Source organism: Topomyia yanbarensis, chromosome 3 (genome assembly GCF_030247195.1).
Source record: "Topomyia yanbarensis strain Yona2022 chromosome 3, ASM3024719v1, whole genome shotgun sequence".
Lineage (NCBI taxonomy): Eukaryota > Metazoa > Arthropoda > Insecta > Diptera > Culicidae > Topomyia > Topomyia yanbarensis.
Genome location: NC_080672.1, coordinates 387,626,911 through 387,643,870, shown reverse-complemented (window position 1 = coordinate 387,643,870; position 16,960 = coordinate 387,626,911). Strand labels below are relative to the sequence as shown.

The window sequence follows — 16,960 nt, the reverse complement described above, 5'->3', positions numbered from 1 at the left end:
GCCATATTTCTACTTAATCGAGGAATTAATATTCTGGCCTGCCGTTATTTTATAACTGTACGCACTCGAGGCAACAAGACATACTCTCCAAAAATATTCAATATTCATTTTGATCTACCTACTTCTACATTGTTGCTGTTAAAATAGCTAGCCAGTCTCTGGAGCATCTGTTCTAAAATCAAGTCAAGTGAGTCAAATCGAACAAGTCTAACTGCTGAAACAACGTACTTGAAGTTTGTATAGAATTTTTCAATAATTTACATGAACAAAACCCCTTTGCTCATTTCGTCACAAAAGGTGAAAATAAGAAAGATAATTTTATTGCCTACAATCCTGTCAAAGACTGCGAATAAATCAAGCTCTTGTAGGAGAAGTTAATCAAATTTTCACGAACTGATGTGTAAGTCAGTTCTGCATGGAGTCAAACATAGTATAGTGCTGAATCAGTTGTAGTATTCCACGTACTTTTTTGTTTGCGAAATAACGATTGAGTTTAGCTGAATTGTAAATTCATAGGAGTTTTCGTAGCTAGAAAATTTTAGTTTCTTATTTCACATAATAGAGGACGCCATCGCTACCTTTTTAAGAAGAGAGATATGGAATTACTAAGTAATGTCTGTTTTAGAACTTTTTAGAAGACTTCTAGTTTCTATCTCACACCGTGAAAAGTTAGTGTTGACTCCAACTATGGATACCAAAATTTTCTAGCCAAAGGATGACTCATATTATGTACACCTAGGTTTTTTTACGCGTTTTTGCGCGGTTTTTACGAGTTTTTTTTACGCGGATTTTCCAATTAACGCGGTTTTTTTACGCGGATTTTCCAATAACGCGGTTTTTTACGCGGATTTTCCAATTAACGCGGTTTTTGCAAAAAGTCTTTTTGAATGCAAAAGACATTGCAATTTTGAAGATTTTCGGGAAGATGGAAGAGACGGGTCTGGAAGATTCCTTATGGCCCGCACCCCAGCAATATGGGTATTTTCGGAATGGACTTGAAGAATAAGTGCCAGAAATTGATTTTTGACGCCATTTCGAAATCAAAGATGGCGACTTCCGGTTTAGCGAAATTCGCTATAACCCAATCAATATGGGTATTTTCGGAATGATCTTGAAGGGTAGGAGCCAGAAATAGATTTTTGACGCCATTTTTAAATCAAAAATGGCGCCTTCTGGTTTAGCGAAATTCGCTATACCTTAATCAATATGGATATTTTCAGAATGGTCTCAGAAAGTAGGTGCCAGAAATTGATTTTTGACGCCATTTTGATAACAAAGATGGTGACTTTCGGTTTAGCGAAATTCACTATAACCCAATCAATATGGGTATTTTCGGAATGGTCTTGAAGAGTAGGTACCAGAAATTGATTTTTGACGCCATTTTGAAATAAAAAATGGCGACTTCCGGTTTAGCGAAATTCGCTATAACCCAAATAATATGGGTATTTTCGGAATGGTATTGACAAGTAGGTGCTAGAAATTTATGTTTGACGCCATTTTGAAATCTAAGATGGCAACATTCGGTTTAGCGGAAATTTCCTACAACCCATGCAATAGGGTATTGTCGGAATGGTCTTGAAGAATAAGTACCAGAAATTTATATTTGGCGCCATTTTGAAATCCAAGGTGGCAACTTCCGGTTTAGCGAAATTCGCTATAACCCAATAGTAGTAGCGAAAAATCGATGTTTGCCGCCATTTTGAATTTCAAGATGGCGACTTCCAGGTTAGCCACATTCACTATAACCCAGTAAATATGAGTGTTTTTGGAATGATCTTAACGAGTAGGTTCCAAAAATTGATTTTTGATGTAATTTTTAAATCCAAGATGGCGATTTCCGATATCGTGAAATTCGCTATAACCCAATCAATATTGGTATTTTTGGAAGTTGAAGTTGTAGCACAAATAGTTTTAATTAAACAGTTGAATTTACTTAAATTTAAGCAATATGTTTAATTTGAATAAATTCAAACCCCCAACTCACACCACATACGTCTCTTTCTTCTCTCTCTTCCATTCTCACCGCACTTTCCTAGATTAACACATAAAAATATTTTGCATTTTGCTGGTTTATGATTAGATTTTATATTTGATATTTGATTTTCATGCGGGAATTTCGGTAAACCGGAAGTCGCCATCTAAAATTTTAAAATTACGGCAAGCATCGACGTTTGTCTGTTAGTAAGCACATCGGCGTGACGTGGCGCACGCCTCTAACCGGAAGTCGCCATCTTTGATTCCAAAATGGCGTCAAAGATCAACTTCTGGCACCTACTCTTCAAGACCATTCCGAAAATATCCATATTGATTGATTTATAGCGAATTTCGCTAAACCGGAAGTCGCCATCTTTGATTTCAAAATAGCGTCAAAGATCAATTTCTAGCACCTACTCTTCAAGACCATTCCAAAAATACCCATATTGATTGGGTTATAGCGAATTTCACTAAACCGGAGGTCGCCGTCTTTGATTTCAAAATGACGTCAAAAATCAATTTCTGGCACCTACTCTTCAAGACCATTCCGAAAATACCCATATTGTTGGGGTGTGGGCCATAAGGAGTCTTCCAGACCCGTCTCTTCCATCTTTCCGAAAATCTTCTAAGTCTTTTGCATTCAAAAGGACTTAGAATATTGTTTGCAAAAACCGTGTTAATTGCGAAATTCGCGCAAAAAAGACTTCCAAAATATTCTAAGTCTTTTGCTGAGAGTTTTTTTACGCGGATTTTCGAATTAACACGTTTTTTTACGCGGATTTTCCTATTAACGCGGTTTTTTTACACGGATTTTCCAATTAACGCGGTTTTTTTACGCGGGATGTATCCCCTGCGCAAAAAAACTCGGTGTATTAAAATTCTTCCAAATGTGCTATTCAGTTAAACCTAACCGTTATTTCACAAAATAGCGAAGTTCGGGGAAATTGACTACTGATTCACTACCCACGCGGTTTGGCCCCATGCAAAACTGACTCAGATGTCACTTCGTTAGGAATCGAAGAAAGAGTTGGAGGTTGATGTGCATCCGCCTACAAAAAATTCTCTTAAAAAAACATGCAAAGTAACGGGTTAGGTAGTGTGAAGTAGGACGATGGAAATTTCACCATTGATTCCCAAGAAACACTTAGTATCATGATAGAGAAACATTTTTTCTGGTTCATTTCTCATTACTAATATACAAACACAGAAAGAAATGGAAGCAGAGTCTGACTCATATGACGCTGGTAGCGAAGCTCACGAAATATTCAGTGCTATATTTACAAACGCAAAGGTGGAATGGGCTATCGACTGTTTTGAACCATTGAAATCGCCGGGGATAGATGTAATACTGCCAATAATGCTACGAAAAGCAAATAGCATATCATTCCGTACATGACGAGAGCCTTTAGGGGAAGTCTAATACCAAACAACATACCTATAAGCTGGAGACAAACAATACCAAAATCGGGGAAGCGCGATACATCACTTCCACAATCTTTTAGGCCAATCAGCGTGACCTCCATATTTCTAAAAATAATGGAGAAAATGGTTGACTCGCACATTAAAGTAGAGTACTTGAAATAGTCTCCACTAAGCGGATTTCAATTCACATATCAAAGCAACAAATCAACAATAGATGCATTACATATTTTGGTTGGAAAACTAGAGAATTGCATTGAAACAAAAGAAATACCACTTGTGGATTTTCTCGACATAGAAGGAGCTTTCGACAATGCTTCTCATAGTTCAATGCAGAATGCTATGAGAAGACGTGGGTTTGATATTTACACAATAAATATGATCAACTCAATGCTTAAAAACCGTGAAATAACTAGCACGATGACTATGAAAACAAATAAGGGTTGTCCGTAAGTCGGAGTTCTATCATGCTTATTGTGGTCATTAGTTGTAGACGAGTTATTTTTTTTTTTTTTCAATTTGTTTATTTGATAAGGCACGTATGCGTTAGCTTAAAGGTGCCATTTTTTCATTGTTTTACATTTTGAATTTCTTAAAACTAGGGGGATACACATTTCAATATTATTTTGTTTTATATAATAAAACTAAAAAAAAAACTACAGCTAACTTATACATATAAAAGAGGGTATAGTATAATATTCGTAAGATTTGGGGGACGGGTCATTTGTGTGTTCTTTGTATAGTAATTCACTTTATGATTTTTAGAAGGGAGATTGTAGAAAAAATAATTATTAACTAAGCGGAACATTTTACAAGCTTATTAACTAGAGATAACTAGAAAGAGTGGTTCAAGATTAAGGGGAATTAATTAGGACTATTTTAAAGTAGTGGTACTGTTGCGCATTTCTTAACGAGATTAAATATTGTTCAACTAAAACTAGAAGATAGGGGGGCACATAACTTTTGGGAAGATATTCAAGGGAAGAAGGGGGTGAAGTCATACATCTGTGTATCAGAGACATGGGAGGGTGGGTGGACAAGGCTGAAGGGGGGGTGGTGAGATATAAACTTTCAGTTTCCGGCATCAGGAATTAACGACCAGGATTACAGATTCGAACGGATGTATCAAGTATTGGGACGCCGGGCGGTTTTCCTCGAGCCGGCAGGGTTTCCTCCAGACGATTTCGTAGTACGGCTCAGATACGGATCGGGAACACATCGCGCTGCGCGTGTGATGTTGTACTGTAGATCTCGTGTTGTTGGTTCATTCGACAGATGTTTTGTCTCGTCTTGGAGTCGTATCAAACCATCGTTGGGGTACGGTAGGCGGAAGAGGGCACTTCTGGGAATGATAAGAGAAAAGATAGGGGCATTTAAATTTGGATATTGATGGTTTTGAGGAACGTGTATATAAGGGACATGTAGAGAATATCGCGGCTTGCTAGTACATCTCGAACCAGGACATTGGGTGATCTTCCTCGGGCCCGAAGGGAATCGAATAGTTGAGATCTGGCAGAACAGTACTCGGCACATGCCCAGACAACATGTTCGATTTCGTGATAACCGTTGCCACAAGCGCAGATACCGCTATCTACGAGCCCAATACGCCGGAGATGTGCGTCCAGCGTGTAGTGATTGGACATGAGCCGAGACATCACGCGAATGAAATCCCGACCCACATCCATTCCTCTGAACCAAGGTTTCGTCGATACCTTAGGGATTATCGAATGTAGCCACCTTCCCAGTTCACCATTGCTCCATGATGTTTGCCAACTTTCGAGGGTTCTCTGATGAGTAATACTGAAAAATTCGCTGAAGCTAATTGGTCTTTCATATATGTCACCTTGTAAAGCGCCCGCCTTAGCTAAAGAGTCCGCTTCTTCATTACCTGGAATGGAGCAATGCGAGGGAACCCAAACTAAGGTAATCTTGTACGATCTTACAGACAAAGCACGCAGGCGCTCCCAGATTTTCCCCAGAAAATATGGAATGTGCTTTCTAGGTTTCATTGAACGGAGAGCCTCGATTGAGCTGAGGCTATCCGAGACAATAAAGTAATGATCGGTGGGCAAAGTATCAATGATCCCAAGGGTATACTGAATAGCAGCAAGTTCTGCGACGTAAACTGAAGCAGGATCATTGAGTTTGAATGAGGCGGTGAGGTTTTGATTGAATATACCGAAGCCAGTGGAGCCGTCGAGGCTTGACCCGTCGGTGTAAAACATCTTGTTGCAGTCGACTTCTCGAAATTTACTATGAAAGATGCTTGGGATCACTTGCGGGCGTATGTGATCCGGGATTCCACGAATCTCGTCTTTCATGGATGTGTCAAAGAAAACAGTTGAATCAGAAGCATGAAAGAGATTGACACGGTTGGGATAGTATGAAGAAGGATTGATATTTTGTGCCATGTAATCGAAGTACAAGGACATAAATCGGGTTTGAGAATTGAGCTCGATAAGCCTTTCGAAATTTGCAATTACTAACGGGTTCAAGATATCGCATCGGATGAGCAATCGATAGGAGAGTTCCCAAAATCGATTTTTCAGCGGAAGGACGCCCGCCAGCACTTCTAAACTCATCGTATGTGTCGAGTGCATACAACCCAAAGCAATACGCAAACAACAATATTGGATTCGCTCTAGTTTGATGAAATGTATGTTCGCAGCGGAGCGGAAACAGAAACTCCCGTACTCCATCACCGACAATATTGTTGTTTGGTACAGCCTGATCAGGTCTCCTGGGTGGGCACCCCACCATGTTCCGGTTATTGTACGGAGAAAGTTGATCCTTTGCTGGCACTTCTGTTTCAGATACCTAATGTGACATCCCCAGGTTCCTTTAGAGTCGAACCAGACCCCGAGATATTTGAAAGTTGAAACCTGAGCAATAGTTTGACCCATTAATTGAAGCTGTAGTTGCGCTGGTTCACGCTTCCTTGAAAATACGACTAGCTCAGTTTTCTCCGTGGAGAACTCGATACCTAGCTGGAGGGCCCAAGCAGACAAATTGTCCAAGGTATCTTGCAATGGTCCTTGCAGATCGACGGCTTTGGGACCTGTAATAGAGACCACACCGTCATCTGCAAGCTGCCTTAGCGTGCAGGAATTGACAAGACATTCGTCAATGTCATTCACGTAAAAGTTATAGAGAAGGGGGCTTAGACATGAGCCCTGGGGAAGACCCATGTAGCTAATTCGTGATGTCGATAAATCACCATGCGAAAAATGCATATGTTTTTCAGACAGCAAGTTTAGCAAAAAGTTGTTTAGAGTCGGTGAAAGACCATGCTGGTGCAGCTTCTCAGAAAGAATTTTGATAGAAACTGAGTCAAAAGCCCCCTTTATATCTAGGAAAACTGATGCCATCTGCTCTTTGCTAGCATAAGCCATTTGAATTTCTGTTGAGAGCAACGCAAGACAATCGTTCGTCCCTTTGCCTTTGCGGAAACCAAATTGTGTATCTGACAGTAAGCCATTTGCTTCGACCCAATTATCGAGGCGAAACAAGATCATTTTCTCGAACAACTTTCGGATACAGGACAGCATCGCAATCGGTCGATACGAGTTGTGGTCGGAGGCTGGTTTTCGTGGTTTTTGAATGGCAATGACCTTCACTTGCCTCCAGTCATGAGGGACAATATTACCCTCAAGAAACTTATTAAATAAATTCAACAAGCGTCTCTTGGCAGAGTCTGGCAGATTCTTTAACAAGTTAAATTTTATTCTGTCTGGCCCTGGGGCTTTATTGTTACATGATAAGAGAGCAAGTGAGAACTCCACCATCGAAAACGGTGTTTCGTTCGCGTTATTGTGAGGGGACGCGGCGCGGTAGATCTTCTGTGCCGGGGCGGAATCCGGACAAACCTTCTTGGCAAAATCGAATATCCAACGGTTTGAATATTCCACGCTCTCATTGGTACTGTTTCGGTTTCGTAAGCGCCGGGCCGTACTCCAAAGAGTGCTCATCGATGTTTGTCTCGTTAGTCCGTCGACGAACCGGCGCCAGTAGCTACGTTTTTTGTATTTTATCAAACTCTTCATGCGCGTTTCCGCCATCGCGTACTGTCGGTAGCTAGCTGGCAGCCTGTCGTCCCGGAAGGTCTTATACGCAGCGGCCTTCTCCGCGTACACGTCTGAGCACTCTTTGTCCCACCATGGATTGGGAGGACGCCCGCGTGAATTCGCGTCTGGTACGCGTTTAGTCTGAGCTTGAATCGCGGTATCGAGAATCAAGCCAGCCAGGAACCCGTACTCTTCCTCCGGAGGAAGCTCTTGTGTCGATTCTACTTTTTCGGATATCGCGGACGCGTAGCTCTTCCAATCAATATTTCGTGTGAGGTCATACGAAACATTGATTGTATTCGGTGGCCCTGAACCGTTAGCAATATTAATTACGATTGGCAGATGGTCGCTGCCGTGGGGATCAGAGACTACCTTCCACATGCAATCTAACCGCAGCGATGTCGAGCAGAGGGACAGATCTAAGGCGCTCGGTCGCGCTGGAGGGACAGGAATCCGTGTCATTTCACCCGTATTCAAAATAGTCATATTGAAGTTGTCGCAAAGCTCATGGAGTAGGGTAGATCGATTATCGTCATGAAGGCAACCCCATGCCGTGCCGTGGGAGTTAAAGTCACCTAAAACTAGCCTCGGTGCGGGGAGGAGTTCCGCAATATCGCAAAGCCGTCGGTGGCTAACTGAGGCTCTAGGGGGGATGTAGGTGGAAGCAATGCAAAGTTCTTTGCCTTTAATTCTGGTTTGGCAAGCGACAACTTCAATGCCTGGTGTCGAGGGGAGGTCGATCCGATTGAAAGAATAGCACTTTTTGATCCCCAAAAGTACTCCTCCGTAAGAGTCTTCTCGATCCAAGCGAATAATATTAAAATCGTGGAAGTGTAGGGTTATTTCTGAAGTGAGCCATGTCTCGCATAGGGCAAATGCATCGCATTTCAAATTATTTAGTAAGATTTTAAACGAATCGATTTTCGGGATAATGCTTCTGCAATTCCACTGTAGAACAGTGATTAAATCCTTGACCTCGTTCGATGAATTAGCCATCGAAGGATACAATCGCTGAAAGGAGGGGCCATTTCGCAGTGAACTGCATCAAGAATGTTTTTACTGCGGGGAGAAAGCTTATCAAGATACTTTTAAGGGGGTCAGAAATGTTTAACGCTGTAAGAATACGGTCCACAATGTCAGAGAAATTTATTAAGCCAGCACTGTTTTCTTTCTCTGGCTGAGATATGGGAACACTTGGGGTTTTTGATGTTCCTGGAAGTGCTGGGAACTCCTTTTCTGAGCTCAGGTTACTGAGACCGGGAGCGACTTGCTTCGGTTTTGCACCAGTACTTCCTTGAGTAGTTATTTTAGGGGGGCCATGAAGAGACACCTTCTGGCCTTTACGACGAAGCTTGGAAGAGGAAATGTTCTTCCTTTTTCTACTACTTCTAGGCACAGCAGAAGATGTTCCCTCCTGGGGTTCATCACAGTCGCCTTCGTCAGTAGACAAGTTGGTAAAGATGTTCGTAGAGACAGGTGGCGTAGCTATCTTAAGCATTTCTGCAAAAGATCGCTTAGAGCGTCCCTGAAGGGAACGCTTAAGATTTTCCTCGCGCTGTTTGTACGCGGGACATGAAGGGAGATCATGTGGGTTTCCCCCACAGTAGAGGCACTTTTCGACATCTCTACCACAGGAATCATCCGCATGATTCCCACCGCATTTCCCACAGCGGGCTTTATTGCTACAATGGGAGGCTGTGTCCCAATTGTTTGCAATTAGTACAGTTCATGACCCGCGGCACAAAGAGGCGAACAGGTAGACGAACCTTGTCAAAAAGGAGGTAATTAGGCAGGGCAGAGCCGGCGAAGGTCACCCGATAAGAGTCTGAGTTGACGTATGTTTTCTTCCCGTCAGCTGCGACTGATGCTGAATGCAAACGTTTGCATTCCAGTATCTTCACTGGTTTAAGCATGGGGTCTTTGAAACAGCCAGTCCCATATTTTAGCAGGTCCTCGCAATTCAGACTCGAATCGGAAACGACCCCACTGACTTCAACCCTGCTAGCTGGAATATACACCCTGTACTCCCTCGTAAAGGGCTCGTATCCAGCAATATCGTTTGCCTGAGTTGAACTGTTAACCACGACCCGAAGCTTATCAGGCCGAATTTTCGATATTTCTGTCACGGCCGAATACCGATCCGTCAGAACTCGAGAAATCTGCAACAGATTCAAACACTTTTTTTCTTTGGTCCGGAAGAAGATCACAAATGGCCCGGTGGCCGAGCTCGGATATACCTTGAGCCGGGGAGCCGATTTTATTTCGACGTCCATCTCACCTTGAGATGAACCGCCGTCAGGGGAAGTCATTTTTGCACGGGCCTATTGCCCAGTGCACGTTATTAAGACAACCAAGAAGGGGAAACGAAAACTAATACTTAGCTTGTGTATGTAACGGTATCCAGACGGCTTACTAGAAGAACACTGTTTCACTTCACTGACCGGCTAACGGTACTCAGAAACAGAAACACAAAAGAAGGGAAAAAATACTGAAACCTCAACTAGGCGCAGAGTGTGTAAATAACCTTGAACGCGGATTAACACTATTTGTCGCTATAGAGTGTACGGACCGATGACAAAAGACTTCTATCTCGACTGAGTGCTCGATAACGAATGGTAGACGAGTTATTGCTATCGCTAACTGAAATAGGATACGAAGTTATTGTATTTGCAGATAATGTTTTAATCCTCATGAGAAGAAAATGTGACTATATTATCTCAAATATAATGCAATCTGCACTGAACTTCGTTTCGAAGTGGTGTAAAAAGGAGGGCCTGAATATAAATTCCTCCAAAACAATCATAATCCCATTTTCTCGAAAAAGGAAATATTCCATGCCAATACTTTTTCTCGACGGAATAGTAATTGAAATGTCCTCTAGCCCGATCATAATGAAATAACAAGATTATAACAGAATACAATTTTCATAACAGATAGTGTTATAAAACTGGTCTCGTTGGTAGTTAAAATAACAGTAAAATTATAACAAGTAACAACGCGAGATATAGTTTTGGAATCTTTTTATGTTTTTCCGATTGGGAAGGCAAAGTATCTGGGATTGATGCTAGATAAAAAAATAAACTTCAATATACAGCAAGACAACTAATGCTCTTGTTGTCATTGAAAAATGAGCTATTCTCAATAGAAAAACGTGAAGAACTTCACAAATACTGGCGATTATGAATTGTCATTTTTGGCAAAGCTTGATATTTTAACAATGCATTAATAGAATTTAAAATTCATTTTAAACCGTAAGATTTAACAAATAACACGATATTTTTCGTGCAAAAGAAAAATTCTGTCTTAGAACAGTGAATTATGATATGCTTGAATAACATTTCCTAATCACTCAAATATTTGTATTTATTTTTATCAAGTGAGAGCAAGATTAGGGGATAAATATGAAATTTAACCGATTGGTGACCTTGGTCTTGCCCGTAAACTTTTTGATCTGAAACTAATTATACATTTACTAATATAGCAAATGTTACATGCGTTTTTTACAGGGTCACCGAGAGGGGGGGAGGTGGGGGGGGGGGTGTTTCCCCCCGGCCCGGAGTTTTGAAGGGGCCCGGATTCAATATCTTGTGTATGATTTTAAAAACTACTGCATATTGGATATCAAATATATGTATTTGTACCCAATTAGAAGATCAGACCAGGGCGGGCATAGCGTAGTTGGTACATCGACTGCCATGTACACAGCTCATCTGGGTTCGATTCCTAACCTCGCACATAGGAATGGAGAATTTTTTAAAGAAAAATTTCTAACTTGAATGAAGAAGTGAATGGCCCTAAGATTAAAATTTGTATAATCGAAAAAAAAAATTAGATCAGGCTTGCTAGGGGTAAAAAATTATGATTTGATTAGAAGCCATGAGGTTGTCTTCAAATTTCGTCAATATGAAATCGATTTTTTTTATTTATTGTCATGTCTTCGCAACTGCTGGGTAATTATAAAAAGTAATTAGAAAGAAAAAGAAAATTTCTCAACCTTCTATTTAGGGTTGCCACACCGGGTTTTTTGAGGCAAATTCCGGATCTTTGTTCATGTAATTCGGATTTCGCCCGGATGAATCCAGTGGATTATTTTGCAATTTTTTCCTCATCAGGGAACTCTCAGCATCATTTTATAAATCGTCTAGCACACAGTCATCATAAATATCATTCTCGGGTTGCAGACCCTAATCGATAAGTAGAGCCCCTCTCGGTGTTGGCCAATATATATAAAAAGTGCTCACCACCGTTTGGGTCCAGATTCACTTTACCCCACAGGACCTTCACTTCAATGTATTAACGGATTATATGCTCCTCACAAAGATTCTTGAAAGACACTGAAGTGTGATTTTACGCCCGCGTTTGTTTACTGTAGAGCAGAGCACAGAGGGTTATCTTTGACAGCGAGAGTGGCTGGTGCTTTTTGATTTTTTCAGATATTCAGGGATGTGAAGTACTGCGCCCACTAAATCAACAAAACTCTTCACAAATGCGAAAAAATACACCTAAATGCTCTACCACAACAATACACTCTGCGGTGAATGTGAAGAATATATGATATATTTTGTGCTACGAACTACATAAGAAATAAAGCAGAGCCTATTTAGCTTTTATGAATGTTTTCGAAACAAGCATAGCGTAAAATCCAACCACAACCCTTATTTGTAATTTGATCCATGTTTCGCTATTTTCCCCACTTTTACATGGATTTTTAAAAATTTTGTTAAAATTTCGTTGATCAATTTTTTTCAGCAGTTTTTGGGCGACTTAGTGGAATGTTATATTAAACACTTTTCTTTTTTGATGTCTTTCGCATATTGATACAAACACTGATGAAGGCATATTCATACAAACACTGATGAAGGCTGCAAGTCGTGGTATATCTGCAATTTCAACATTCCGCTTTTTTATCTATTTCCATTGTTACCATATTTATTTGTTTTTTCATTTTTTATTTTTCTAGAAAACATTAGATTTTTTATGCCATTATGCGCATGTTGTTTGAATTTCTGTCAAGTTTTATTTCTAATGTTGTTTTCCATTCTTTAAATAATCTAATCTATTTTTTCAATTTCTTGTTATTTTTTCAATTTTGTGTTTCTATGGTATACCATTTTAGTTTTATACTATTTTTGTTTTCTATTTTGTCCGTTTTTGTTCATTTCATTTTTTTAATTTCTTCATGTTTATTTTATTTTTGTCTTTTATATCTATTCCTCTACTTTTATGCATTCTTAACGCTTTATTCAGCTTTTATATCGCGTTAAATATTTATTCTTGTTTTTAATGTTGAATATATTTTATTATTTTCGAGCTTTTCAGTTTTATGCATTTTTATTTTATATCAATGTTCGTATTTTTTTCAGTTGTTTTTTTTTCATTTTCATTGATTCTCAAAATTTTTCAACATCTGCCAATTTTTTTGTAATTTTCACCATTTGTTCAACAATGTTCGACTTCTTTGATCTTTGCAATTTGATTGTCTAGTTTCCTGTTTTCTTTTGTCGATTCTTACAGGTTTTGTTTTGGTTTTTGTTTTCAATTACACATTTTTTGACAATTGACTTTAATTTGTTTATGTGGTTGATTTGGCGATTTTTAGTTTTTCTGTACACACTTTCAATATAAAGTTTTCCCTTTATTTTGTTTTTTGTACAATTTAACAAACGGATTTTTTGAATTTTTTTGTTTAGATGATGTTTATAGTTTTTGCAATTATGTACTACATTTTTAATCTTTCCATTTTTTTACTTTTACTAATACTATTGACGACAAATTCCTCTTCAAATTCACCTAAACGTACGAAGACGTATTCAAAATACTATAGAGTATTAACAGCCCTCCGTTTTTACCGTCATTGGTACTACAAATAACTAGAGCAAAAAACTGGTTCATAATATAATTTCAGTGTAATATAGGTACATAATATCAGTAAATACAATGGATTTCAAACTTTAACTTTGTGATGCACGGGAAATATATTGTGATGGGGGCCCGTACGTTGGACCCCCGGTCCCGCATTTTCTATCTACGGCCCTGGTTTTTTATTCTGTTAAAACATAGTGAGACCGTTGCAGCACTGCACTGCCCATAACAGCATAAGAGTCCCATGTTGAAAAACAGCAAGCCGAGAAAAACGCTGTTCAAGTTTGTCCCATCCATTGAGCCAAATGGATGGGACAACCATGTTTTGGTATTTTTTTTTTTGATATTTTCTGAACAAACCCGGTAATCTTATTTGTGCAGTGTGATTCAGTGGTGATACAGAATACAATCCAACGGATAACTCATTTTCGACAAAAATCCACATGGGACGCTTATGCGTTTATGGGCAGTGCAGTAATTGGTATAATTCTAAACACACTTGTATTTCTACCTTCAAGTTTTCATAGCCTCAAATCTCGTACATCTGCTATTCACAAAGGGCACACTGTTAATTATAAAACTTTCCACTATTCCCACAACCTACAAGGTGACGTGACAAATTCGCACGAACTATCTTTTGCGTGTTTTGAATGCAGAGATTGACACCGGAATTGGTCAGCTGATGAGATGTTCATCTTACGAAAAGCTTCTGGTTGGTTCCGTGGTTATGGCTGGAATTGTCATAGAAGCGGAAAAGGCGCATCATTTGTTAAATCAGACATTCAGCACGTTTTCACTCTGCTAATGCACCCACTAATTAGCTGTAAAAACTTCATAGATATTTACTGAAAGCAAACCGTCATTGCGATAAAATACGGGGTTCGTTGTGGTCATTTGTAAATCTTACGGTGGCTGGTAATTTTTATGATTCACTCAGCGAATGAATCTGCAAAACAATCTGCACTGAGGTAATGTGTATATTTTAGTGCTGCTAATTAGTCGCAGTTGACCTATTTGGTCGGATATCTCTTCGAATTGTTCATTTTCTCGGATATCCTGTGGCTCATTTTGTGAAATTTAAATATACAAAAAAGGGTACCGTGAAAATGCAATGTAGAGTTGTAAATTGGGAACAATAATTTTCGTAGTCTCTAATACACATCATATTTTGGACTAAGTTGAATTTTCGTGTTTCGAATTCATTTCGTTAGCACCAACTAGCACTAGGCCATGTTAGACGATTCATCCAAACTAGTACCCAAATTAGCTCTAGTTAGACACTATATCCAAACAGTCACAGTAATGAAAGGGTTAATAAAGCATTACCCTTGCTTTTTCATAGAACTTTTAATTTAAGAAGAATTCTTAGATTGCGCAGTTTGTCCCTTCATGCAAACAAATATTCGGGAGTGTTGTGATTATCTCATTCCCGCCTGAAGGTAGTTATAAAATTGCATTCAAGGCTTAGCCCTGTTGAGCGCTATACATAGTTCCCATCTTATGAAACCATGTGTTTTAATTAATCACCGCCATTAAACAACGGTGAATTTATATTAGTCGTGCCCGATTCATGGTGTCGGAATATAATTGCTGCAAGTCATCACCCTGTGAGAAGTTGCATCAGCTTCAGTTGAGCGATTTTGATCGTAGGTGGCCTATTTGTACTTGGTAGAAGCTATGACAATTGAACCTCCAAGTCGTGTTTATCAAATCATGCTTACTCGTTCTACAAAAGCAATTCGAAATCCTTTGCACAACAAACTGAACATTTCATATATATATATATATATATATATATATATATATATATATATATATATATATATATATATATATATATATATATATATATATATATATATATATATATATATATATATATATATATATATATATATATATATATATATATATATATATATATATATATATATATATATATATATATATATATATATATATATATATATATATATATATATATATATATATATATATATATATATATATATATATATATATATATATATATATATATATATATATATATATATATATATATATATATATATATATATATATATATATATATATATATATATATATATATATATATATATATATATATATATATATATATATATATATATATATATATATATATATATATATATATATATATATATATATATATATATATATATATATATATATATATATATTTACATTTTTACTCTCGTAATGTTAGATTTTGCGTTACGAATTCATCTCATTAGTAACAGGCACCCTCCTGGTGGCCAGTTATTCACTAAATTCTAAACAACTGGCTCGTACCGAGTGATGTCTCAGGAAGCAAGCACATAATCTTTGGTTTTCTGGTGAAAAAGAGAAATCAAAATATTGTTCTGTGCTTGCTTCCCGAACTATCACTCGGGAACAACCGATTGTTTAGGCCGTACTAGAAGTGGCAAGTTTTGGATTTAGTATCCGACAGAATGTCTCTATGCTGTACTCAATCGATTGTCATCTTTCAAACTTTGAATGATATAGAACGATTACAGCAATATTTTTTAGTGGGATTCGACGTGAGACGACGGTAAATCGATTGTCTCATACGCAGCTTACCTGCGATTGATTTTTTTTTAACTCGAGCGAACGATTTCTTTAGAATCACAAATAGAAAACAAAAAAAAATCTTTTAGGCACTGTAATGTTCTTAGTATGAAGACCAATATGCAAAACTAACCGATTTCGCAATCACCTTCAGCACAATTGTCAGAACAGCTCCTCCCTGGCACCGCGAGGTTTCTCAATCCTGCTCGCTATACTACCAGCTAGTTGATCATACAACTTCCACCATTTCGCGATATTACATTTGTAACCGATTCATAATTATGAGAAATTGCAGAAAACACCAGCGATAAGGCTATTTATAAAGCCCGCAGCAATATATTGCATCTAATTTTCGCCACTCTTATATCATCCGTCATCATCAGCCGGCTGTCGTCGTTGTCGTCGTCGGTTTTACGCTGGCGCCGGGACTTGTCGCCGCTTGCCGGTAGCAGCGGTGGCGGAACAGCATCACACCTTTCGATTGCTCCAGCACTGAATGAAGGGGGTGTGTTTCTTTCTTCGCGGGCAAAAAATTAACTAATACACACATAAACAAACATCAAATTATGCGTGAGCCCCCCCGTGGCCCCCGCGCTTTTGCGAAACTATTAACGACCTCGTTGTCACCAGTTAGTTGGTGAGCCTGTGTAGTAAGTGCTGCTATAATTACCTACATATATCAGGCAGTTATTTTTTTACGCGCGAACCAGCCGGCGTTTTGTGCAGTTTTTAGTGTAACTAACTACACGATTTATGCCATCCATCGTCCAACCGACCAGATAGCAATTAGTGCACTTTCTTCGTAATCATCCCTCATGTTGGCACTGCTGCTGCCGCCACAGATAACTGATGGCAATTGGCCAACGCTGGCCCCAAACGAGGAAAGTGTTGCTGCAATTATGCTCTCGTAGATTATTATGGAGGATCATATTGTATGTGGTTGACACATACAATATGATATGATATGGTGTGAGGCTAAATCAACCAACCACGGGATGGAAGGATTAATACAGACACTAAATTTATTG

General features: G+C 38.7%; 1 protein-coding gene across 1 annotated transcript in view; it reads left to right on the top strand.

Annotated features, from left to right (window-relative positions):
* LOC131693215 (uncharacterized) overlaps positions 1–16,960 on the top strand; it is a 206,035-nt gene that overhangs the window by 134,489 nt on the left and 54,586 nt on the right. The window lies entirely within an intron of this gene.